This window comes from Lepisosteus oculatus, unplaced genomic scaffold (assembly GCF_040954835.1).
Source record: "Lepisosteus oculatus isolate fLepOcu1 unplaced genomic scaffold, fLepOcu1.hap2 HAP2_SCAFFOLD_63, whole genome shotgun sequence".
Taxonomy (NCBI): domain Eukaryota; kingdom Metazoa; phylum Chordata; class Actinopteri; order Semionotiformes; family Lepisosteidae; genus Lepisosteus; species Lepisosteus oculatus.
In genome coordinates this window covers 228,366-250,603 of record NW_027168182.1, presented here as the reverse complement: position 1 = coordinate 250,603, position 22,238 = coordinate 228,366, and the positions used below count along the sequence as shown (strand labels likewise).

The 22,238-nt window shown below is 46.1% G+C and overlaps 18 non-coding genes across 18 annotated transcripts; 11 read left to right on the top strand and 7 right to left on the bottom strand.

Annotated features, from left to right (window-relative positions):
• Positions 1-466: 466 nt before the first annotated feature.
• Positions 467-540, bottom strand: trnan-guu (transfer RNA asparagine (anticodon GUU)). The gene has a single exon. It is a non-coding gene; the product is annotated as a tRNA-Asn (tRNA).
• Positions 541-2,121: 1,581 nt separating this feature from the next.
• LOC138232363 (U4 spliceosomal RNA) lies at positions 2,122-2,263 on the top strand. The gene has a single exon (XR_011187095.1). It is a non-coding gene; the product is annotated as a U4 spliceosomal RNA (small nuclear RNA).
• Positions 2,264-5,591: 3,328 nt separating this feature from the next.
• Positions 5,592-5,732, top strand: LOC138232391 (U4 spliceosomal RNA). Its single transcript, XR_011187122.1, has one exon. It is a non-coding gene; the product is annotated as a U4 spliceosomal RNA (small nuclear RNA).
• A 1,525-nt stretch (positions 5,733-7,257) lies between these two features.
• LOC138232362 (U4 spliceosomal RNA) lies at positions 7,258-7,399 on the top strand. The gene has a single exon (XR_011187094.1). It is a non-coding gene; the product is annotated as a U4 spliceosomal RNA (small nuclear RNA).
• An 822-nt stretch (positions 7,400-8,221) lies between these two features.
• Positions 8,222-8,293, bottom strand: trnag-ucc (transfer RNA glycine (anticodon UCC)). Its single transcript has one exon. It is a non-coding gene; the product is annotated as a tRNA-Gly (tRNA).
• Positions 8,294-8,943: 650 nt separating this feature from the next.
• On the top strand, positions 8,944-9,084 carry LOC138232390 (U4 spliceosomal RNA). The gene has a single exon (XR_011187121.1). It is a non-coding gene; the product is annotated as a U4 spliceosomal RNA (small nuclear RNA).
• A 1,522-nt stretch (positions 9,085-10,606) lies between these two features.
• Positions 10,607-10,748, top strand: LOC138232361 (U4 spliceosomal RNA). The gene has a single exon (XR_011187093.1). It is a non-coding gene; the product is annotated as a U4 spliceosomal RNA (small nuclear RNA).
• An 822-nt stretch (positions 10,749-11,570) lies between these two features.
• On the bottom strand, positions 11,571-11,642 carry trnag-ucc (transfer RNA glycine (anticodon UCC)). Its single transcript has one exon. It is a non-coding gene; the product is annotated as a tRNA-Gly (tRNA).
• A 650-nt stretch (positions 11,643-12,292) lies between these two features.
• On the top strand, positions 12,293-12,433 carry LOC138232389 (U4 spliceosomal RNA). Its single transcript, XR_011187120.1, has one exon. It is a non-coding gene; the product is annotated as a U4 spliceosomal RNA (small nuclear RNA).
• Positions 12,434-13,958: 1,525 nt separating this feature from the next.
• LOC138232360 (U4 spliceosomal RNA) lies at positions 13,959-14,100 on the top strand. Its single transcript, XR_011187092.1, has one exon. It is a non-coding gene; the product is annotated as a U4 spliceosomal RNA (small nuclear RNA).
• An 822-nt stretch (positions 14,101-14,922) lies between these two features.
• Positions 14,923-14,994, bottom strand: trnag-ucc (transfer RNA glycine (anticodon UCC)). The gene has a single exon. It is a non-coding gene; the product is annotated as a tRNA-Gly (tRNA).
• Positions 14,995-15,647: 653 nt separating this feature from the next.
• LOC138232359 (U4 spliceosomal RNA) lies at positions 15,648-15,789 on the top strand. The gene has a single exon (XR_011187091.1). It is a non-coding gene; the product is annotated as a U4 spliceosomal RNA (small nuclear RNA).
• An 822-nt stretch (positions 15,790-16,611) lies between these two features.
• On the bottom strand, positions 16,612-16,683 carry trnag-ucc (transfer RNA glycine (anticodon UCC)). The gene has a single exon. It is a non-coding gene; the product is annotated as a tRNA-Gly (tRNA).
• Positions 16,684-17,336: 653 nt separating this feature from the next.
• Positions 17,337-17,478, top strand: LOC138232358 (U4 spliceosomal RNA). Its single transcript, XR_011187090.1, has one exon. It is a non-coding gene; the product is annotated as a U4 spliceosomal RNA (small nuclear RNA).
• Positions 17,479-18,300: 822 nt separating this feature from the next.
• trnag-ucc (transfer RNA glycine (anticodon UCC)) lies at positions 18,301-18,372 on the bottom strand. Its single transcript has one exon. It is a non-coding gene; the product is annotated as a tRNA-Gly (tRNA).
• A 650-nt stretch (positions 18,373-19,022) lies between these two features.
• On the top strand, positions 19,023-19,163 carry LOC138232387 (U4 spliceosomal RNA). Its single transcript, XR_011187118.1, has one exon. It is a non-coding gene; the product is annotated as a U4 spliceosomal RNA (small nuclear RNA).
• A 1,525-nt stretch (positions 19,164-20,688) lies between these two features.
• On the top strand, positions 20,689-20,830 carry LOC138232357 (U4 spliceosomal RNA). Its single transcript, XR_011187089.1, has one exon. It is a non-coding gene; the product is annotated as a U4 spliceosomal RNA (small nuclear RNA).
• An 822-nt stretch (positions 20,831-21,652) lies between these two features.
• trnag-ucc (transfer RNA glycine (anticodon UCC)) lies at positions 21,653-21,724 on the bottom strand. The gene has a single exon. It is a non-coding gene; the product is annotated as a tRNA-Gly (tRNA).
• Positions 21,725-22,238: the final 514 nt, after the last annotated feature.

The following is a 22,238-nucleotide window of genomic DNA, read 5'->3' as shown; positions in this document are numbered from 1 at the left end:
CCGACTTTCATGTAAGCCAGGACAAGGTTGCTCGTAGCTACTTGTGGATTCAAATACTCTATTGAGTGCTTTGATGAGTTTTTGCAATTTGATTGTCGTCCTGTCAGCCTGTTTCTGTTTTTTTTTTTCAATCTAGGGATGGAAAGTATGAGGGAAATGATGGAGCAATCAATAACCGCTCCGGAAAAATGGCAGAAAGAAATGGTCCGTCACTAAGGACATTTGTGAAGCAGAGGAGTGACATCACCACAAAGGCGACACATTCTGCTGATGGTTTTGGTGAATAATGATTGAGGCGCGTTAAGAGAAAGGTAGCTGTGTCAGCATGCGTAGGCTGCAAAGGATCAAGCAAAGGTTTACTCCATGCTGAAAAGAGAAGAAAAGAAGCACAACGTTTCGACTGTGGAGCCTTCTGCGCCATCTTCTTTAGCGGTGATGATGTTTACATTGGAAAAACTGAGACATGCGTCCCTGGGTGGGCTTGAACCACCAACCTTTCGGTTAACAGCCGAACGCGCTAACCGATTGCGCCACAGAGACTGACAGCCACTTGCGCTCCCTACATTTGCAGGTTTATGGTCAAAGAAAACAATAACTTGCGCTTCTTGCAGCCGGCAATCTTTTTCCACTGACAACCAAGAAATGGATTTCATCTTTCACAAGCTGTATGGATTTCTTCAAAAACAAGTTATTCCAGAAATGAAATGAATTCTTGCATTAAACTGAACCAAGCTGTACATGTTTGTCTGAAATGAGACATTCGGCACAACAAGACACGGAGAGAGGCACCGCTGGTATTCAGACCCAGGATCGCCTGCTTACTAGGCAGGCACTTTAAACCACTAGGGAACAGCGCCAGCGGAGCACCGCGCTTTTACAGACACTTGGACACATCTGCGTTCGGTGTGCACTTAACCTGCTCTCTGAGCCCGTTGCCTCCGTCCCATTTAACAGCAGAACTGACGCCAAGAGAAATGATGAGAAATGGCATTTATCGGGCACTTTTCATGTCCAACTGCTGCAGTTTTCAGTGGGCGGGCTTTGTCAGATGGCTTGGAAAAACGCACTGTTTTTCGGCTCGGGAAACATCATGAGCAGTGTCCTGCATGTTTTCTGTGTATAGCTGTCTTTTAACGCATACAGAATTCATTCGAAATCATTGATTTCTCCAATTAACAAGGGTCCCTTTTTGAACCTGCCAGAAGCATTCTTTCAATGTAACAGATTTACTCCGGGGAAAGGCAGCATGACATTGAGAGTAGCTCAAGCTTTCAGCAACCGTATCGGACTGCATGTTTGCAGACACTGCTCAGAATCCCCTGTAAGATTGTTTTTCAATTCCGTTTTGCAGTGCTTTAGCTCTTTCAAAAGGCTTCGCTTTGCTAGTCACAATCCAAGGCTCATGACAGCATTTGAAAACATTTTTCTGCTTGGACGGCAGCTATGCTCACCACTATACCACCAACGCACGCCCACAGGAGGCCTGCAGGACACCACCAGAGAATGCTCACGATTTCGGAAGCTGTCTCCGGGACGTGCTGATTCCACACATCCTGAATAAATCATGATATTTTTAGTTGCTGTAGCTAGACGTTCAAATGAGTTTCATGGCCAGATGGACTGTTTCCTCCAGCGGTATAGTATTGCAGTGAGACAGCACGATGCCTGCAAGACTATGTCACGCTAAACGCCACAGATTGTGTTTGTCCGTTCGTGTCAGTCGTCCTGCAGCCACGGGAAGTGGGACACAAACATGCTGCAATGCTTTCAGGACGTTAGGATTTGTTTGTGCAACATCCGAGAAGAGTACTTGTGGCTTGAATGTGAACTGTACGTGCCCACCCCCTTTCCTCTGTAGTGCATGAGTTCCTCCCGGCATGCCCTTCGTCATTGTTCTGTCATCTTGTATTTAAAGGGTTGTATTTCTGCTGCTAAAAAGAAGCAACGGTTTTCTCACAACGCCCTTTGTTCCCAACGGAGCCCTTGTCTGTCATGAAATTCTTCAAAACCTCAAGCTAGAAGAAGAAGAAGACGACAAATATGAAGCGTTACCGCAACGACATGCCATGAGACGATCGATAACGATTTCCATAGGATCCCCGCGGTTGCCTGGCAACCGTCAGCTTTGCGCAGTGGCAGTATCGTAGCCTGTGAGGTTTAGCCGAGGCGCGATTATTGCTAGTTGAAAACTTTTCCCAATACCCCGCTTCCGCCGGTTTGCAATACAATCGGCGAAAGCAATTTTTGACAGTCTCGTCAGAGACTGAGCAAGGTGTTTAAAGACAGATTTGGTCATGGTGACATCATGGTAGAAAGAAACGAGCTTGTTACGTCTCAACAGAAACGCTCTTTAGCTCTTTCAGCGTTATGCAGAGAACAGCGTCTGTTGAGATCACTTTTGAGTCAGCGCGAAACGCCGTGTGCTGTCAGTTTGATTTCATATTGCTCGTCGCGGCGCCCGGCTTTTGTCTGTCAAACGTTAGGTTGCGCTTCTTCATGCTGCATCGTCGGCATGAGTGGAGCTTTTTAAACGTCTGTACTTACTGTATATGGTATATATACAGTATATGGCTGGTCTCGGTACTTTAAAGAAAACATACACGAAAGATGGTTTCATTATGACCAGTATCGGTCTTGAGATATTTTTAACTTGATTTACAGAAGCGCGAAACGGTATGCCCAGGGCGTTTTAGTTTTCGTTTTGTTTTAATGCAGTGCAGTGGATTGATTAGAGATATCAAGTACATACAAGTCATTTTTTAAATGTTGTAGTTCGTCTTGTAAAAATGTTACAAGTACATAATCTGTCAACAATTACACAGGTTCTGTTTCCATATTGCGAATTTTGGTTACGTAATATTATTTTCTAATTTCACGTTGTGAATATATGATTTGGGCAAACAGAGCCGCAAAGAAGTACATTATGGGTTGTTGTTTTTTTTTGCAGTTTTATCTAGAACAAGCGATGCTTAAACCTTTGTCTGATTCTTGTGAAACTATCCACACGACAGTTACCTAGGAGTTGACTTCAGTGATGTCACTGATGGGATGTTTCTAAAAATCCATCCACTGTAAAACGTCTTCTCCACTTGTCCTGCATATGTATTCGCTAATGAAGCTGTGTGTTCTGAGCCTGGATCTCTACATTTCTGTATGAACCAGCTTAGAGGGCTAAAGACAGCTTGTGTTTAAATTGAGTGTAAGGTAATTTATGCTTCTAAACTCATGGTCAGCATTTATTATTGTACTGTGCTATAAACTTCTTCTGTGCCTAATTACATTATTTTATAGCTTTATCAAATTTGTACATTGTCGATAATGTTTCTGTAGTTTTCAGCCCTCTGCATGCGACTGGTGGTGCTGTGGGTTAGGTTCCTGACTTCCATGTCACATGGTCTGTGATTGAATCCCATGGAACTATGACTTTATTTTTTAACAAACATTTCTTTGAAAAAATTAAACGTTTCCCTGGGTCAGAGATTAAATAAAACCTCACTCGCACCAAACAAATTTATATTTCTAAATATCACAACATGATCGAATTTAAGTCTTTTTAATAACAATGAATAGTCACCTATGCGTTACAAAATAAACATTTATATTGATTTGAATCACGTTTTGATTTAAATCGTAAACGCGTGTTTAAATATATGTGTTTAAAGGCGATATACTGTATAAAAGCGCTGATTCTTATGGAATGTGTTCCGCCAGGGATTCAAAATTTTTTATTTTTTTTAATCGCGTATCTAAGGAAAATTGCAGTATAACTTTGTTCATGCACATCATTATACAGTATCTCATTTTGTATTTCTATTAAAAAAAATCGTTTGCCCAGCCACTATTGTTGTTATTGTTTTTATCCTGTAAAGCGCTTTGAGGAGCACAGCTTTCTCACCACTTAGATTACTTTTTGACACCATCCTTACACAAAGCAGAAACTGATTGTATTTTCCGATGACATACAAGTGAAAAGATTACAGATTTTAATCGTCTTTTTTCTGAACCAGGGAAAATCTGATCATGTTTCTCTATAACAATAATAAAAAACTTTATTTTACATATCACCTTTAAAAGTGGCATCTCAAAACAATACAGTAGATGTAAACCACAGATTACAAAGTAAATACCCAGACAAACGCAAACGCGTTTTTAATAAAATGCTTTCATTCATTCAACAGAGAGAGAGCGTAAAACCTGGGTGTAACAGCTGTTCCTTTTTCTGATCACTCGCTCTCTGGATAAATGTCTCGCCTGTCCAGTTCTTTGTTTTCCTAATTTGCCAATTATGCCTGCTGTGATCCACTCCTACCCTCACACCTAAAGAAGACTATTTTAAATGTCTTTGCGCATAAATTTTATTGCACATAAAGGTGATATGTAAAATAATGTTTTTTTTTTTATTGTTGTTATAGAGAAACATGATCAGATTTTCCCTGGTTCTTCCTGTGCGTGCAGTAGTTACAAAGTTGAACGTCTTTACACGATCTGCTGCAGTTTTCAGTGGGCGGGCTTTGTCAGATGGCTTGGAAAAACGCACTGTGTTTCGGCTCGGGAAACATCATGAGCAGTGTCATGCATGTTTTCTGTGTATAGCTGTCTTTTAACGCATACAGAATTCATTCGAAATCATTGATTTCTCCAATTAACAAGGGTCCCTTTTTGAACCTGCCAGAAGCATTCTTTCAATGAAACAGATTTACTCCGGGGAAAGGCAGCATGACATTGAGAGTAGCTCAAGCTTTCAGCACCCGTATCGGACTGCATGTTTGCAGACACCGCTCAGAATCCCCTGTAAGATTCTCTTTCAATTCCGTTTTGCAGTGCTTTAGCTCTTTCAAAAGGCTTCGCTTTGCTAGTCACAATCCAAGGCTCATGACAGCATTTGAAAACATTTTTCTGCTTGGAAGGCAGCTATGCTCACCACTATACCACCAACGTACGCCCACAGGCGCCCTGCAGGACACCACCAGAGAATGCTCACGATTTCGGAAGCTGTCTCCGGGACGTGCTGATTCCACACATCCTGAATAAATCATGATATTGTTAGTTGCTGTAGCTAGACGTTCAAATGAGTTTCATGGCCAGATGGACTGTTTCCTCCAGCGGTATAGTATTGCAGTGAGACAGCACGATGCCTGCAAGACTATGTCACGCTAAACGCCACAGATTGTGTTTGTCCGTTCGTGTCAGTCGTCCTGCAGCCACGGGAAGTGGGACACAAACATGCTGCAATGCTTTCAAGACGTTAGGATTTGTTTGTGTAACATCCGAGAAGAGTACTTGTGGCTTGAATGTGAACTGTACGTGCCCGCCCCCTTTCCTCTGTAGTGCATGAGTTCCTCCCGGCACGCCCTTCGTCATTGTTCTGTCATCTTGTATTTAAAGGGTTGTATTTCTGCTGCTGAAAATAAGCAACGGTTTTCTCACAACGCCCTTTGTTCCCAACGGAGCCCTTGTCTGTCATGAAATTCTTCAAAACCTCAAGCTAGAAGAAGAAGAAGACGACAAATATGAAGCGTTACCGCAACGACATGCCATGAGACGATCGATAACGATTTCCATAGGATCCCCGCGGTTGCCTGGCAACCGTCAGCTTTGCGCAGTGGCAGTATCGCAGCCTGTGAGGTTTAGCCGAGGCGCGATTATTGCTAGTTGAAAACTTTTCCCAATACCCCGCTTCCGCCGGTTTGCAATACAATCGGCGAAAGCAATTTTGACAGTCTCGTCAGAGACTGAGCAAGGTGTTTAAAGACAGATTTGGTCATGGTGACATCATGGTAGAAAGAAACGAGCTTGTTACGTCTCAACAGAAACGCTCTTTAGCTCTTTCAGCGTTATGCAGAGAACAGCGTCTGTCGAGATCACTTTTGAGTCAGCGCGAAACGCCGTGTGCTGTCAGTTTGATTTCATATTGCTCGTCGCGGCGCCCGGCTTTTGTCTGTCAAACGTTAGGTTGCGCTCCTTCATGCTGCATCGTCGGCATGAGTGGAGCTTTTTAAACGTCTGAACTTACTGCGCCCCATAAGAAATGGTTTGTCCCCGTTCAAAAGAGATTGTGCGATGTCCTGCAGCGTTCACAAAGCAAACCTTTGACAGTTTGAAAAGAGGAATTTATTCTGCTTCCTGTGCGTGCAGTAGTTACAAAGTTGAACGTCTTTACACGATCTGCTGCAGTTTTCAGTGTGCGGGCTTTGTCAGATGGCTTGGAAAAACGCACTGAGACATCATGAGCAGTGTCCTGCATGTTTTCTGTGTATAGCTGTCTTTTAACGCATACAGAATTCATTCGAAATCATTGATTTCTCCAATTAACAAGGGTCCCTTTTTGAACCTGCCAGAAGCATTCTTTCAATGAAAGAGATTTACTCCGGGGAAAGGCAGCATGACAATGAGAGTAGCTCAAGCTTTCAGCACCCGTATCGGACTGCATGTTTGCAGACACCGCTCAGAATCCCCTGTAAGATTCTCTTTCAATTCCGTTTTGCAGTGCTTTAGCTCTTTCAAAAGGCTTCGCTTTGCTAGTCACAATCCAAGGCTCATGACAGCATTTGAAAACATTTTTCTGCTTGGAAGGCAGCTATGCTCACCACTATACCACCAACGTACGCCCACAGGCGCCCTGCAGGACACCACCAGAGAATGCTCACGATTTCGGAAGCTGTCTCCGGGACGTGCTGATTCCACACATCCTGAATAAATCATGATATTGTTAGTTGCTGTAGCTAGACGTTCAAATGAGTTTCATGGCCAGATGGACTGTTTCCTCCAGCGGTATAGTATTGCAGTGAGACAGCACGATGCCTGCAAGACTATGTCACGCTAAACGCCACAGATTGTGTTTGTCCGTTCGTGTCAGTCGTCCTGCAGCCACGGGAAGTGGGACACAAACATGCTGCAATGCTTTCAAGACGTTAGGATTTGTTTGTGTAACATCCGAGAAGAGTACTTGTGGCTTGAATGTGAACTGTACGTGCCCGCCCCCTTTCCTCTGTAGTGCATGAGTTCCTCCCGGCACGCCCTTCGTCATTGTTCTGTCATCTTGTATTTAAAGGCTTGTATTTCTGCTGCTGAAAATAAGCAACGGTTTTCTCACAACGCCCTTTGTTCCCAACGGAGCCCTTGTCTGTCATGAAATTCTTCAAAACCTCAAGCTAGAAGAAGAAGAAGACGACAAATATGAAGCATTACCGCAACGACATGCCATGAGACGATCGATAACGATTTCCATAGGATCCCCGCGGTTGCCTGGCAACCGTCAGCTTTGCGCAGTGGCAGTATCGTAGCCTGTGAGGTTTAGCCGAGGCGCGATTATTGCTAGTTGAAAACTTTTCCCAATACCCCGCTTCCGCCGGTTTGCAATACAATCGGCGAAAGCAATTTTTGACAGTCTCGTCAGAGACTGAGCAAGGTGTTTAAAGACAGATTTGGTCATGGTGACATCATGGTAGAAAGAAACGAGCTTGTTAAATCTCAACAGAAACGCTCTTTAGCTCTTTCAGCGTTATGCAGAGAACAGCGTCTGTCGAGATCACTTTTGAGTCAGCGCGAAACGCCGTGTGCTGTCAGTTTGATTTCATATTGCTCGTAGCGGCGCCCGGCTTTTGTCTGTCAAACGTTAGGTTGCGCTTCTTCATGCTGCATCGTCGGCATGAGTGGAGCTTTTTAAACGTCTGTACTTACTGCGCCCCATAAGAAATGGTTTGTCCCCGTTCAAAAGAGATTGTGCGATGTCCTGCAGCGTTCGCAAAGCAAACCTTTGACAGTTTGAAAAGAGGAATTTATTCTGCTTCCTGTGCGTGCAGTAGTTACAAAGTTGAACGTCTTTACACGATGTGCTGCAGTTTTCAGTGGGCGGGCTTTGTCAGATGGCTTGGAAAAACGCACTGAGACATCATGAGCAGTGTCCGGCATGTTTTCTGTGTATAGCTGTCTTTTAACGCATACAGAATTCATTCGAAATCATTGATTTCTCCTATTAACAAGGGTCCCTTTTTGAACCTGCCAGAAGCATTCTTTCAATGTAACAGATTTACTCCGGGGAAAGGCAGCATGACATTGAGAGTAGCTCAAGCTTTCAGCACCCGTATCGGACTGCGTGTATGCAGACACCGCTCAGAATCCCCTGTAAGATTCTCCTTCAATTCCGTTTTGCTCTTTCAAAAGGCTTCGCTTTGCTAGTCACAATCCAAGGCTCATGACAGCATTTGGAACCAATCGGCACTGCGTTGGCCGGGAATCGAACCCGGGTCAACTGCTTGGAAGGCAGCTATGCTCACCACTATACCACCAACGCACGCCCAAAGGCGCCCTGCAGGACACCACCAGAGAATGCTCACGATTTCGGAAGCTGTCTCCGGGATGTGCTGATTCCACACATCCTGAATAAATCATGATATTGTTAGTTGCTGTAGCTAGACGTTCAAATGAGTTTCATGGCCAGATGGACTGTTTCCTCCAGCGGTATAGTATTGCAGTGAGACAGCACGATGCCTGCAAGACTATGTCACGCTAAACGCCACAGATTGTGTTTGTCCGTTCGTGTCAGTCGTCCTGCAGCCACGGGAAGTGGGACACAAACATGCTGCAATGCTTTCAAGACGTTAGGATTTGTTTGTGTAACATCCGAGAAGAGTACTTGTGGCTTGAATGTGAACTGTACGTGCCCGCCCCCTTTCCTCTGTAGTGCATGAGTTCCTCCCGGCATGCCCTTCGTCATTGTTCTGTCATCTTGTATTTAAAGGCTTGTATTTCTGCTGCTGATAATAAGCAACGGTTTTCTCACAACGCCCTTTGTTCCCAACGGAGCCCTTGTCTGTCATGAAATTCTTCAAAACCTCAAGCTAGAAGAAGAAGACGACAAATATGAAGCGTTACCGCAACGACATGCCATGAGACGATCGATAACGATTTCCATAGGATCCCCGCGGTTGCCTGGCAACCGTCAGCTTTGCGCAGTGGCAGTATCGCAGCCTGTGAGGTTTAGCCGAGGCGCGATTATTGCTAGTTGAAAACTTTTCCCAATACCCCGCTTCCGCCGGTTTGCAATACAATCGGCGAAAGCAATTTTGACAGTCTCGTCAGAGACTGAGCAAGGTGTTTAAAGACAGATTTGGTCATGGTGACATCATGGTAGAAAGAAACGAGCTTGTTACGTCTCAACAGAAACGCTCTTTAGCTCTTTCAGCGTTATGCAGAGAACAGCGTCTGTCGAGATCACTTTTGAGTCAGCGCGAAACGCCGTGTGCTGTCAGTTTGATTTCATATTGCTCGTAGCGGCGCCCGGCTTTTGTCTGTCAAACGTTAGGTTGCGCTCCTTCATGCTGCATCGTCGGCATGAGTGGAGCTTTTTAAACGTCTGAACTTACTGCGCCCCATAAGAAATGGTTTGTCCCCGTTCAAAAGAGATTGTGCGATGTCCTGCAGCGTTCACAAAGCAAACCTTTGACAGTTTGAAAAGAGGAATTTATTCTGCTTCCTGTGCGTGCAGTAGTTACAAAGTTGAACGTCTTTACACGATCTGCTGCAGTTTTCAGTGTGCGGGCTTTGTCAGATGGCTTGGAAAAACGCACTGAGACATCATGAGCAGTGTCCTGCATGTTTTCTGTGTATAGCTGTCTTTTAACGCATACAGAATTCATTCGAAATCATTGATTTCTCCAATTAACAAGGGTCCCTTTTTGAACCTGCCAGAAGCATTCTTTCAATGAAAGAGATTTACTCCGGGGAAAGGCAGCATGACAATGAGAGTAGCTCAAGCTTTCAGCACCCGTATCGGACTGCATGTTTGCAGACACCGCTCAGAATCCCCTGTAAGATTCTCTTTCAATTCCGTTTTGCAGTGCTTTAGCTCTTTCAAAAGGCTTCGCTTTGCTAGTCACAATCCAAGGCTCATGACAGCATTTGAAAACATTTTTCTGCTTGGAAGGCAGCTATGCTCACCACTATACCACCAACGTACGCCCACAGGCGCCTTGCAGGACACCACCAGAGAATGCTCACGATTTCGGAAGCTGTCTCCGGGACGTGCTGATTCCACACATCCTGAATAAATCATGATATTGTTAGTTGCTGTAGCTAGACGTTCAAATGAGTTTCATGGCCAGATGGACTGTTTCCTCCAGCGGTATAGTATTGCAGTGAGACAGCACGATGCCTGCAAGACTATGTCACGCTAAACGCCACAGATTGTGTTTGTCCGTTCGTGTCAGTCGTCCTGCAGCCACGGGAAGTGGGACACAAACATGCTGCAATGCTTTCAAGACGTTAGGATTTGTTTGTGCAACATCCGAGAAGAGTACTTGTGGCTTGAATGTGAACTGTACGTGCCCGCCCCCTTTCCTCTGTAGTGCATGAGTTCCTCCCGGCACGCCCTTCGTCATTGTTCTGTCATCTTGTATTTAAAGGCTTGTATTTCTGCTGCTGAAAATAAGCAACGGTTTTCTCACAACGCCCTTTGTTCCCAACGGAGCCCTTGTCTGTCATGAAATTCTTCAAAACCTCAAGCTAGAAGAAGAAGACGACAAATATGAAGCGTTACCGCAACGACATGCCATGAGACGATCGATAACGATTTCCATAGGATCCCCGCGGTTGCCTGGCAACCGTCAGCTTTGCGCAGTGGCAGTATCGTAGCCTGTGAGGTTTAGCCGAGGCGCGATTATTGCTAGTTGAAAACTTTTCCCAATACCCCGCTTCCGCCGGTTTGCAATACAATCGGCGAAAGCAATTTTTGACAGTCTCGTCAGAGACTGAGCAAGGTGTTTAAAGACAGATTTGGTCATGGTGACATCATGGTAGAAAGAAACGAGCTTGTTAAATCTCAACAGAAACGCTCTTTAGCTCTTTCAGCGTTATGCAGAGAACAGCGTCTGTCGAGATCACTTTTGAGTCAGCGCGAAACGCCGTGTGCTGTCAGTTTGATTTCATATTGCTCGTAGCGGCGCCCGGCTTTTGTCTGTCAAACGTTAGGTTGCGCTTCTTCATGCTGCATCGTCGGCATGAGTGGAGCTTTTTAAACGTCTGTACTTACTGCGCCCCATAAGAAATGGTTTGTCCCCGTTCAAAAGAGATTGTGCGATGTCCTGCAGCGTTCGCAAAGCAAACCTTTGACAGTTTGAAAAGAGGAATTTATTCTGCTTCCTGTGCGTGCAGTAGTTACAAAGTTGAACGTCTTTACACGATGTGCTGCAGTTTTCAGTGGGCGGGCTTTGTCAGATGGCTTGGAAAAACGCACTGAGACATCATGAGCAGTGTCCGGCATGTTTTCTGTGTATAGCTGTCTTTTAACGCATACAGAATTCATTCGAAATCATTGATTTCTCCTATTAACAAGGGTCCCTTTTTGAACCTGCCAGAAGCATTCTTTCAATGTAACAGATTTACTCCGGGGAAAGGCAGCATGACATTGAGAGTAGCTCAAGCTTTCAGCACCCGTATCGGACTGCGTGTATGCAGACACCGCTCAGAATCCCCTGTAAGATTCTCCTTCAATTCCGTTTTGCTCTTTCAAAAGGCTTCGCTTTGCTAGTCACAATCCAAGGCTCATGACAGCATTTGGAACCAATCGGCACTGCGTTGGCCGGGAATCGAACCCGGGTCAACTGCTTGGAAGGCAGCTAGGCTCACCACTATACCACCAACGCACGCCCAAAGGCGCCCTGCAGGACACCACCAGAGAATGCTCACGATTTCGGAAGCTGTCTCCGGGATGTGCTGATTCCACACATCCTGAATAAATCATGATATTGTTAGTTGCTGTAGCTAGACGTTCAAATGAGTTTCATGGCCAGATGGACTGTTTCCTCCAGCGGTATAGTATTGCAGTGAGACAGCACGATGCCTGCAAGACTATGTCACGCTAAACGCCACAGATTGTGTTTGTCCGTTCGTGTCAGTCGTCCTGCAGCCACGGGAAGTGGGACACAAACATGCTGCAATGCTTTCAAGACGTTAGGATTTGTTTGTGTAACATCCGAGAAGAGTACTTGTGGCTTGAATGTGAACTGTACGTGCCCGCCCCCTTTCCTCTGTAGTGCATGAGTTCCTCCCGGCATGCCCTTCGTCATTGTTCTGTCATCTTGTATTTAAAGGCTTGTATTTCTGCTGCTGATAATAAGCAACGGTTTTCTCACAACGCCCTTTGTTCCCAACGGAGCCCTTGTCTGTCATGAAATTCTTCAAAACCTCAAGCTAGAAGAAGAAGACGACAAATATGAAGCGTAACCGCAACGACATGCCATGAGACGATCGATAACGATTTCCATAGGATCCCCGCGGTTGCCTGGCAACCGTCAGCTTTGCGCAGTGGCAGTATCGCAGCCTGTGAGGTTTAGCCGAGGCGCGATTATTGCTAGTTGAAAACTTTTCCCAATACCCCGCTTCCGCCGGTTTGCAATACAATCGGCGAAAGCAATTTTGACAGTCTCGTCAGAGACTGAGCAAGGTGTTTAAAGACAGATTTGGTCATGGTGACATCATGGTAGAAAGAAACGAGCTTGTTACGTCTCAACAGAAACGCTCTTTAGCTCTTTCAGCGTTATGCAGAGAACAGCGTCTGTCGAGATCACTTTTGAGTCAGCGCGAAACGCCGTGTGCTGTCAGTTTGATTTCATATTGCTCGTAGCGGCGCCCGGCTTTTGTCTGTCAAACGTTAGGTTGCGCTCCTTCATGCTGCATCGTCGGCATGAGTGGAGCTTTTTAAACGTCTGAACTTACTGCGCCCCATAAGAAATGGTTTGTCCCCGTTCAAAAGAGATTGTGCGATGTCCTGCAGCGTTCACAAAGCAAACCTTTGACAGTTTGAAAAGAGGAATTTATTCTGCTTCCTGTGCGTGCAGTAGTTACAAAGTTGAACGTCTTTACACGATCTGCTGCAGTTTTCAGTGTGCGGGCTTTGTCAGATGGCTTGGAAAAACGCACTGAGACATCATGAGCAGTGTCCTGCATGTTTTCTGTGTATAGCTGTCTTTTAACGCATACAGAATTCATTCGAAATCATTGATTTCTCCAATTAACAAGGGTCCCTTTTTGAACCTGCCAGAAGCATTCTTTCAATGAAAGAGATTTACTCCGGGGAAAGGCAGCATGACAATGAGAGTAGCTCAAGCTTTCAGCACCCGTATCGGACTGCATGTTTGCAGACACCGCTCAGAATCCCCTGTAAGATTCTCTTTCAATTCCGTTTTGCAGTGCTTTAGCTCTTTCAAAAGGCTTCGCTTTGCTAGTCACAATCCAAGGCTCATGACAGCATTTGAAAACATTTTTCTGCTTGGAAGGCAGCTATGCTCACCACTATACCACCAACGTACGCCCACAGGCGCCTTGCAGGACACCACCAGAGAATGCTCACGATTTCGGAAGCTGTCTCCGGGACGTGCTGATTCCACACATCCTGAATAAATCATGATATTGTTAGTTGCTGTAGCTAGACGTTCAAATGAGTTTCATGGCCAGATGGACTGTTTCCTCCAGCGGTATAGTATTGCAGTGAGACAGCACGATGCCTGCAAGACTATGTCACGCTAAACGCCACAGATTGTGTTTGTCCGTTCGTGTCAGTCGTCCTGCAGCCACGGGAAGTGGGACACAAACATGCTGCAATGCTTTCAAGACGTTAGGATTTGTTTGTGTAACATCCGAGAAGAGTACTTGTGGCTTGAATGTGAACTGTACGTGCCCGCCCCCTTTCCTCTGTAGTGCATGAGTTCCTCCCGGCACGCCCTTCGTCATTGTTCTGTCATCTTGTATTTAAAGGCTTGTATTTCTGCTGCTGAAAATAAGCAACGGTTTTCTCACAACGCCCTTTGTTCCCAACGGAGCCCTTGTCTGTCATGAAATTCTTCAAAACCTCAAGCTAGAAGAAGAAGAAGACGACAAATATGAAGCATTACCGCAACGACATGCCATGAGACGATCGATAACGATTTCCATAGGATCCCCGCGGTTGCCTGGCAACCGTCAGCTTTGCGCAGTGGCAGTATCGTAGCCTGTGAGGTTTAGCCGAGGCGCGATTATTGCTAGTTGAAAACTTTTCCCAATACCCCGCTTCCGCCGGTTTGCAATACAATCGGCGAAAGCAATTTTTGACAGTCTCGTCAGAGACTGAGCAAGGTGTTTAAAGACAGATTTGGTCATGGTGACATCATGGTAGAAAGAAACGAGCTTGTTAAATCTCAACAGAAACGCTCTTTAGCTCTTTCAGCGTTATGCAGAGAACAGCGTCTGTCGAGATCACTTTTGAGTCAGCGCGAAACGCCGTGTGCTGTCAGTTTGATTTCATATTGCTCGTAGCGGCGCCCGGCTTTTGTCTGTCAAACGTTAGGTTGCGCTTCTTCATGCTGCATCGTCGGCATGAGTGGAGCTTTTTAAACGTCTGTACTTACTGCGCCCCATAAGAAATGGTTTGTCCCCGTTCAAAAGAGATTGTGCGATGTCCTGCAGCGTTCGCAAAGCAAACCTTTGACAGTTTGAAAAGAGGAATTTATTCTGCTTCCTGTGCGTGCAGTAGTTACAAAGTTGAACGTCTTTACACGATGTGCTGCAGTTTTCAGTGGGCGGGCTTTGTCAGATGGCTTGGAAAAACGCACTGAGACATCATGAGCAGTGTCCGGCATGTTTTCTGTGTATAGCTGTCTTTTAACGCATACAGAATTCATTCGAAATCATTGATTTCTCCTATTAACAAGGGTCCCTTTTTGAACCTGCCAGAAGCATTCTTTCAATGTAACAGATTTACTCCGGGGAAAGGCAGCATGACATTGAGAGTAGCTCAAGCTTTCAGCACCCGTATCGGACTGCGTGTATGCAGACACCGCTCAGAATCCCCTGTAAGATTCTCCTTCAATTCCGTTTTGCTCTTTCAAAAGGCTTCGCTTTGCTAGTCACAATCCAAGGCTCATGACAGCATTTGGAACCAATCGGCACTGCGTTGGCCGGGAATCGAACCCGGGTCAACTGCTTGGAAGGCAGCTATGCTCACCACTATACCACCAACGCACGCCCAAAGGCGCCCTGCAGGACACCACCAGAGAATGCTCACGATTTCGGAAGCTGTCTCCGGGATGTGCTGATTCCACACATCCTGAATAAATCATGATATTGTTAGTTGCTGTAGCTAGACGTTCAAATGAGTTTCATGGCCAGATGGACTGTTTCCTCCAGCGGTATAGTATTGCAGTGAGACAGCACGATGCCTGCAAGACTATGTCACGCTAAACGCCACAGATTGTGTTTGTCCGTTCGTGTCAGTCGTCCTGCAGCCACGGGAAGTGGGACACAAACATGCTGCAATGCTTTCAAGACGTTAGGATTTGTTTGTGTAACATCCGAGAAGAGTACTTGTGGCTTGAATGTGAACTGTACGTGCCCGCCCCCTTTCCTCTGTAGTGCATGAGTTCCTCCCGGCACGCCCTTCGTCATTGTTCTGTCATCTTGTATTTAAAGGCTTGTATTTCTGCTGCTGAAAATAAGCAACGGTTTTCTCACAACGCCCTTTGTTCCCAACGGAGCCCTTGTCTGTCATGAAATTCTTCAAAACCTCAAGCTAGAAGAAGAAGAAGACGACAAATATGAAGCATTACCGCAACGACATGCCATGAGACGATCGATAACGATTTCCATAGGATCCCCGCGGTTGCCTGGCAACCGTCAGCTTTGCGCAGTGGCAGTATCGTAGCCTGTGAGGTTTAGCCGAGGCGCGATTATTGCTAGTTGAAAACTTTTCCCAATACCCCGCTTCCGCCGGTTTGCAATACAATCGGCGAAAGCAATTTTTGACAGTCTCGTCAGAGACTGAGCAAGGTGTTTAAAGACAGATTTGGTCATGGTGACATCATGGTAGAAAGAAACGAGCTTGTTACGTCTCAACAGAAACGCTCTTTAGCTCTTTCAGCGTTATGCAGAGAACAGCGTCTGTCGAGATCACTTTTGAGTCAGCGCGAAACGCCGTGTGCTGTCAGTTTGATTTCATATTGCTCGTAGCGGCGCCCGGCTTTTGTCTGTCAAACGTTAGGTTGCGCTTCTTCATGCTGCATCGTCGGCATGAGTGGAGCTTTTTAAACGTCTGTACTTACTGCGCCCCATAAGAAATGGTTTGTCCCCGTTCAAAAGAGATTGTGCGATGTCCTGCAGCGTTCGCAAAGCAAACCTTTGACAGTTTGAAAAGAGGAATTGATTCTGCTTCCTGTGCGTGCAGTAGTTACAAAGTTGAACGTCTTTACACGATGTGCTGCAGTTTTCAGTGGGCGGGCTTTGTCAGATGGCTTGGAAAAACGCACTGAGACATCATGAGCAGTGTCCGGCATGTTTTCTGTGTATAGCTGTCTTTTAACGCATACAGAATTCATTCGAAATCATTGATTTCTCCTATTAACAAGGGTCCCTTTTTGAACCTGCCAGAAGCATTCTTTCAATGTAACAGATTTACTCCGGGGAAAGGCAGCATGACATTGAGAGTAGCTCAAGCTTTCAGCACCCGTATCGGACTGCGTGTATGCAGACACCGCTCAGAATCCCCTGTAAGATTCTCCTTCAATTCCGTTTTGCTCTTTCAAAAGGCTTCGCTTTGCTAGTCACAATCCAAGGCTCATGACAGCATTTGGAACCAATCGGCACTGCGTTGGCCGGGAATCGAACACGGGTCAACTGCTTGGAAGGCAGCTATGCTCACCACTATACCACCAACGCACGCCCAAAGGGGCCCTGCAGGACACCACCAGAGAATGCTCACGATTTCGGAAGCTGTCTCCGGGACGTGCTGATTCCACACATCCTGAATAAATCATGATATTGTTAGTTGCTGTAGCTAGACGTTCAAATGAGTTTCATGGCCAGATGGACTGTTTCCTCCAGCGGTATAGTATTGCAGTGAGACAGCACGATGCCTGCAAGACTATGTCACGCTAAACGCCACAGATTGTGTTTGTCCGTTCGTGTCAGTCGTCCTGCAGCCACGGGAAGTGGGACACAAACATGCTGCAATGCTTTCAAGACGTTAGGATTTGTTTGTGTAACATCCGAGAAGAGTACTTGTGGCTTGAATGTGAACTGTACGTGCCCGCCCCCTTTCCTCTGTAGTGCATGAGTTCCTCCCGGCACGCCCTTCGTCATTGTTCTGTCATCTTGTATTTAAAGGCTTGTATTTCTGCTGCTGAAAATAAGCAACGGTTTTCTCACAACGCCCTTTGTTCCCAACGGAGCCCTTGTCTGTCATGAAATTCTTCAAAACCTCAAGCTAGAAGAAGAAGAAGACGACAAATATGAAGCGTTACCGCAACGACATGCCATGAGACGATCGATAACGATTTCCATAGGATCCCCGCGGTTGCCTGGCAACCGTCAGCTTTGCGCAGTGGCAGTATCGTAGCCTGTGAGGTTTAGCCGAGGCGCGATTATTGCTAGTTGAAAACTTTTCCCAATACCCCGCTTCCGCCGGTTTGCAATACAATCGGCGAAAGCAATTTTTGACAGTCTCGTCAGAGACTGAGCAAGGTGTTTAAAGACAGATTTGGTCATGGTGACATCATGGTAGAAAGAAACGAGCTTGTTAAATCTCAACAGAAACGCTCTTTAGCTCTTTCAGCGTTATGCAGAGAACAGCGTCTGTCGAGATCACTTTTGAGTCAGCGCGAAACGCCGTGTGCTGTCAGTTTGATTTCATATTGCTCGTAGCGGCGCCCGGCTTTTGTCTGTCAAACGTTAGGTTGCGCTTCTTCATGCTGCATCGTCGGCATGAGTGGAGCTTTTTAAACGTCTGTACTTACTGCGCCCCATAAGAAATGGTTTGTCCCCGTTCAAAAGAGATTGTGCGATGTCCTGCAGCGTTCGCAAAGCAAACCTTTGACAGTTTGAAAAGAGGAATTGATTCTGCTTCCTGTGCGTGCAGTAGTTACAAAGTTGAACGTCTTTACACGATGTGCTGCAGTTTTCAGTGGGCGGGCTTTGTCAGATGGCTTGGAAAAACGCACTGAGACATCATGAGCAGTGTCCGGCATGTTTTCTGTGTATAGCTGTCTTTTAACGCATACAGAATTCATTCGAAATCATTGATTTCTCCTATTAACAAGGGTCCCTTTTTGAACCTGCCAGAAGCATTCTTTCAATGTAACAGATTTACTCCGGGGAAAGGCAGCATGACATTGAGAGTAGCTCAAGCTTTCAGCACCCGTATCGGACTGCGTGTATGCAGACACCGCTCAGAATCCCCTGTAAGATTCTCCTTCAATTCCGTTTTGCTCTTTCAAAAGGCTTCGCTTTGCTAGTCACAATCCAAGGCTCATGACAGCATTTGGAACCAATCGGCACTGCGTTGGCCGGGAATCGAACCCGGGTCAACTGCTTGGAAGGCAGCTAGGCTCACCACTATACCACCAACGCACGCCCAAAGGCGCCCTGCAGGACACCACCAGAGAATGCTCACGATTTCGGAAGCTGTCTCCGGGATGTGCTGATTCCACACATCCTGAATAAATCATGATATTGTTAGTTGCTGTAGCTAGACGTTCAAATGAGTTTCATGGCCAGATGGACTGTTTCCTCCAGCGGTATAGTATTGCAGTGAGACAGCACGATGCCTGCAAGACTATGTCACGCTAAACGCCACAGATTGTGTTTGTCCGTTCGTGTCAGTCGTCCTGCAGCCACGGGAAGTGGGACACAAACATGCTGCAATGCTTTCAAGACGTTAGGATTTGTTTGTGTAACATCCGAGAAGAGTACTTGTGGCTTGAATGTGAACTGTACGTGCCCGCCCCCTTTCCTCTGTAGTGCATGAGTTCCTCCCGGCATGCCCTTCGTCATTGTTCTGTCATCTTGTATTTAAAGGCTTGTATTTCTGCTGCTGATAATAAGCAACGGTTTTCTCACAACGCCCTTTGTTCCCAACGGAGCCCTTGTCTGTCATGAAATTCTTCAAAACCTCAAGCTAGAAGAAGAAGACGACAAATATGAAGCGTAACCGCAACGACATGCCATGAGACGATCGATAACGATTTCCATAGGATCCCCGCGGTTGCCTGGCAACCGTCAGCTTTGCGCAGTGGCAGTATCGCAGCCTGTGAGGTTTAGCCGAGGCGCGATTATTGCTAGTTGAAAACTTTTCCCAATACCCCGCTTCCGCCGGTTTGCAATACAATCGGCGAAAGCAATTTTGACAGTCTCGTCAGAGACTGAGCAAGGTGTTTAAAGACAGATTTGGTCATGGTGACATCATGGTAGAAAGAAACGAGCTTGTTACGTCTCAACAGAAACGCTCTTTAGCTCTTTCAGCGTTATGCAGAGAACAGCGTCTGTCGAGATCACTTTTGAGTCAGCGCGAAACGCCGTGTGCTGTCAGTTTGATTTCATATTGCTCGTAGCGGCGCCCGGCTTTTGTCTGTCAAACGTTAGGTTGCGCTCCTTCATGCTGCATCGTCGGCATGAGTGGAGCTTTTTAAACGTCTGAACTTACTGCGCCCCATAAGAAATGGTTTGTCCCCGTTCAAAAGAGATTGTGCGATGTCCTGCAGCGTTCACAAAGCAAACCTTTGACAGTTTGAAAAGAGGAATTTATTCTGCTTCCTGTGCGTGCAGTAGTTACAAAGTTGAACGTCTTTACACGATCTGCTGCAGTTTTCAGTGTGCGGGCTTTGTCAGATGGCTTGGAAAAACGCACTGAGACATCATGAGCAGTGTCCTGCATGTTTTCTGTGTATAGCTGTCTTTTAACGCATACAGAATTCATTCGAAATCATTGATTTCTCCAATTAACAAGGGTCCCTTTTTGAACCTGCCAGAAGCATTCTTTCAATGAAAGAGATTTACTCCGGGGAAAGGCAGCATGACAATGAGAGTAGCTCAAGCTTTCAGCACCCGTATCGGACTGCATGTTTGCAGACACCGCTCAGAATCCCCTGTAAGATTCTCTTTCAATTCCGTTTTGCAGTGCTTTAGCTCTTTCAAAAGGCTTCGCTTTGCTAGTCACAATCCAAGGCTCATGACAGCATTTGAAAACATTTTTCTGCTTGGAAGGCAGCTATGCTCACCACTATACCACCAACGTACGCCCACAGGCGCCTTGCAGGACACCACCAGAGAATGCTCACGATTTCGGAAGCTGTCTCCGGGACGTGCTGATTCCACACATCCTGAATAAATCATGATATTGTTAGTTGCTGTAGCTAGACGTTCAAATGAGTTTCATGGCCAGATGGACTGTTTCCTCCAGCGGTATAGTATTGCAGTGAGACAGCACGATGCCTGCAAGACTATGTCACGCTAAACGCCACAGATTGTGTTTGTCCGTTCGTGTCAGTCGTCCTGCAGCCACGGGAAGTGGGACACAAACATGCTGCAATGCTTTCAAGACGTTAGGATTTGTTTGTGTAACATCCGAGAAGAGTACTTGTGGCTTGAATGTGAACTGTACGTGCCCGCCCCCTTTCCTCTGTAGTGCATGAGTTCCTCCCGGCACGCCCTTCGTCATTGTTCTGTCATCTTGTATTTAAAGGCTTGTATTTCTGCTGCTGAAAATAAGCAACGGTTTTCTCACAACGCCCTTTGTTCCCAACGGAGCCCTTGTCTGTCATGAAATTCTTCAAAACCTCAAGCTAGAAGAAGAAGAAGACGACAAATATGAAGCATTACCGCAACGACATGCCATGAGACGATCGATAACGATTTCCATAGGATCCCCGCGGTTGCCTGGCAACCGTCAGCTTTGCGCAGTGGCAGTATCGTAGCCTGTGAGGTTTAGCCGAGGCGCGATTATTGCTAGTTGAAAACTTTTCCCAATACCCCGCTTCCGCCGGTTTGCAATACAATCGGCGAAAGCAATTTTTGACAGTCTCGTCAGAGACTGAGCAAGGTGTTTAAAGACAGATTTGGTCATGGTGACATCATGGTAGAAAGAAACGAGCTTGTTAAATCTCAACAGAAACGCTCTTTAGCTCTTTCAGCGTTATGCAGAGAACAGCGTCTGTCGAGATCACTTTTGAGTCAGCGCGAAACGCCGTGTGCTGTCAGTTTGATTTCATATTGCTCGTAGCGGCGCCCGGCTTTTGTCTGTCAAACGTTAGGTTGCGCTTCTTCATGCTGCATCGTCGGCATGAGTGGAGCTTTTTAAACGTCTGTACTTACTGCGCCCCATAAGAAATGGTTTGTCCCCGTTCAAAAGAGATTGTGCGATGTCCTGCAGCGTTCGCAAAGCAAACCTTTGACAGTTTGAAAAGAGGAATTTATTCTGCTTCCTGTGCGTGCAGTAGTTACAAAGTTGAACGTCTTTACACGATGTGCTGCAGTTTTCAGTGGGCGGGCTTTGTCAGATGGCTTGGAAAAACGCACTGAGACATCATGAGCAGTGTCCGGCATGTTTTCTGTGTATAGCTGTCTTTTAACGCATACAGAATTCATTCGAAATCATTGATTTCTCCTATTAACAAGGGTCCCTTTTTGAACCTGCCAGAAGCATTCTTTCAATGTAACAGATTTACTCCGGGGAAAGGCAGCATGACATTGAGAGTAGCTCAAGCTTTCAGCACCCGTATCGGACTGCGTGTATGCAGACACCGCTCAGAATCCCCTGTAAGATTCTCCTTCAATTCCGTTTTGCTCTTTCAAAAGGCTTCGCTTTGCTAGTCACAATCCAAGGCTCATGACAGCATTTGGAACCAATCGGCACTGCGTTGGCCGGGAATCGAACCCGGGTCAACTGCTTGGAAGGCAGCTATGCTCACCACTATACCACCAACGCACGCCCAAAGGCGCCCTGCAGGACACCACCAGAGAATGCTCACGATTTCGGAAGCTGTCTCCGGGATGTGCTGATTCCACACATCCTGAATAAATCATGATATTGTTAGTTGCTGTAGCTAGACGTTCAAATGAGTTTCATGGCCAGATGGACTGTTTCCTCCAGCGGTATAGTATTGCAGTGAGACAGCACGATGCCTGCAAGACTATGTCACGCTAAACGCCACAGATTGTGTTTGTCCGTTCGTGTCAGTCGTCCTGCAGCCACGGGAAGTGGGACACAAACATGCTGCAATGCTTTCAAGACGTTAGGATTTGTTTGTGTAACATCCGAGAAGAGTACTTGTGGCTTGAATGTGAACTGTACGTGCCCGCCCCCTTTCCTCTGTAGTGCATGAGTTCCTCCCGGCACGCCCTTCGTCATTGTTCTGTCATCTTGTATTTAAAGGCTTGTATTTCTGCTGCTGAAAATAAGCAACGGTTTTCTCACAACGCCCTTTGTTCCCAACGGAGCC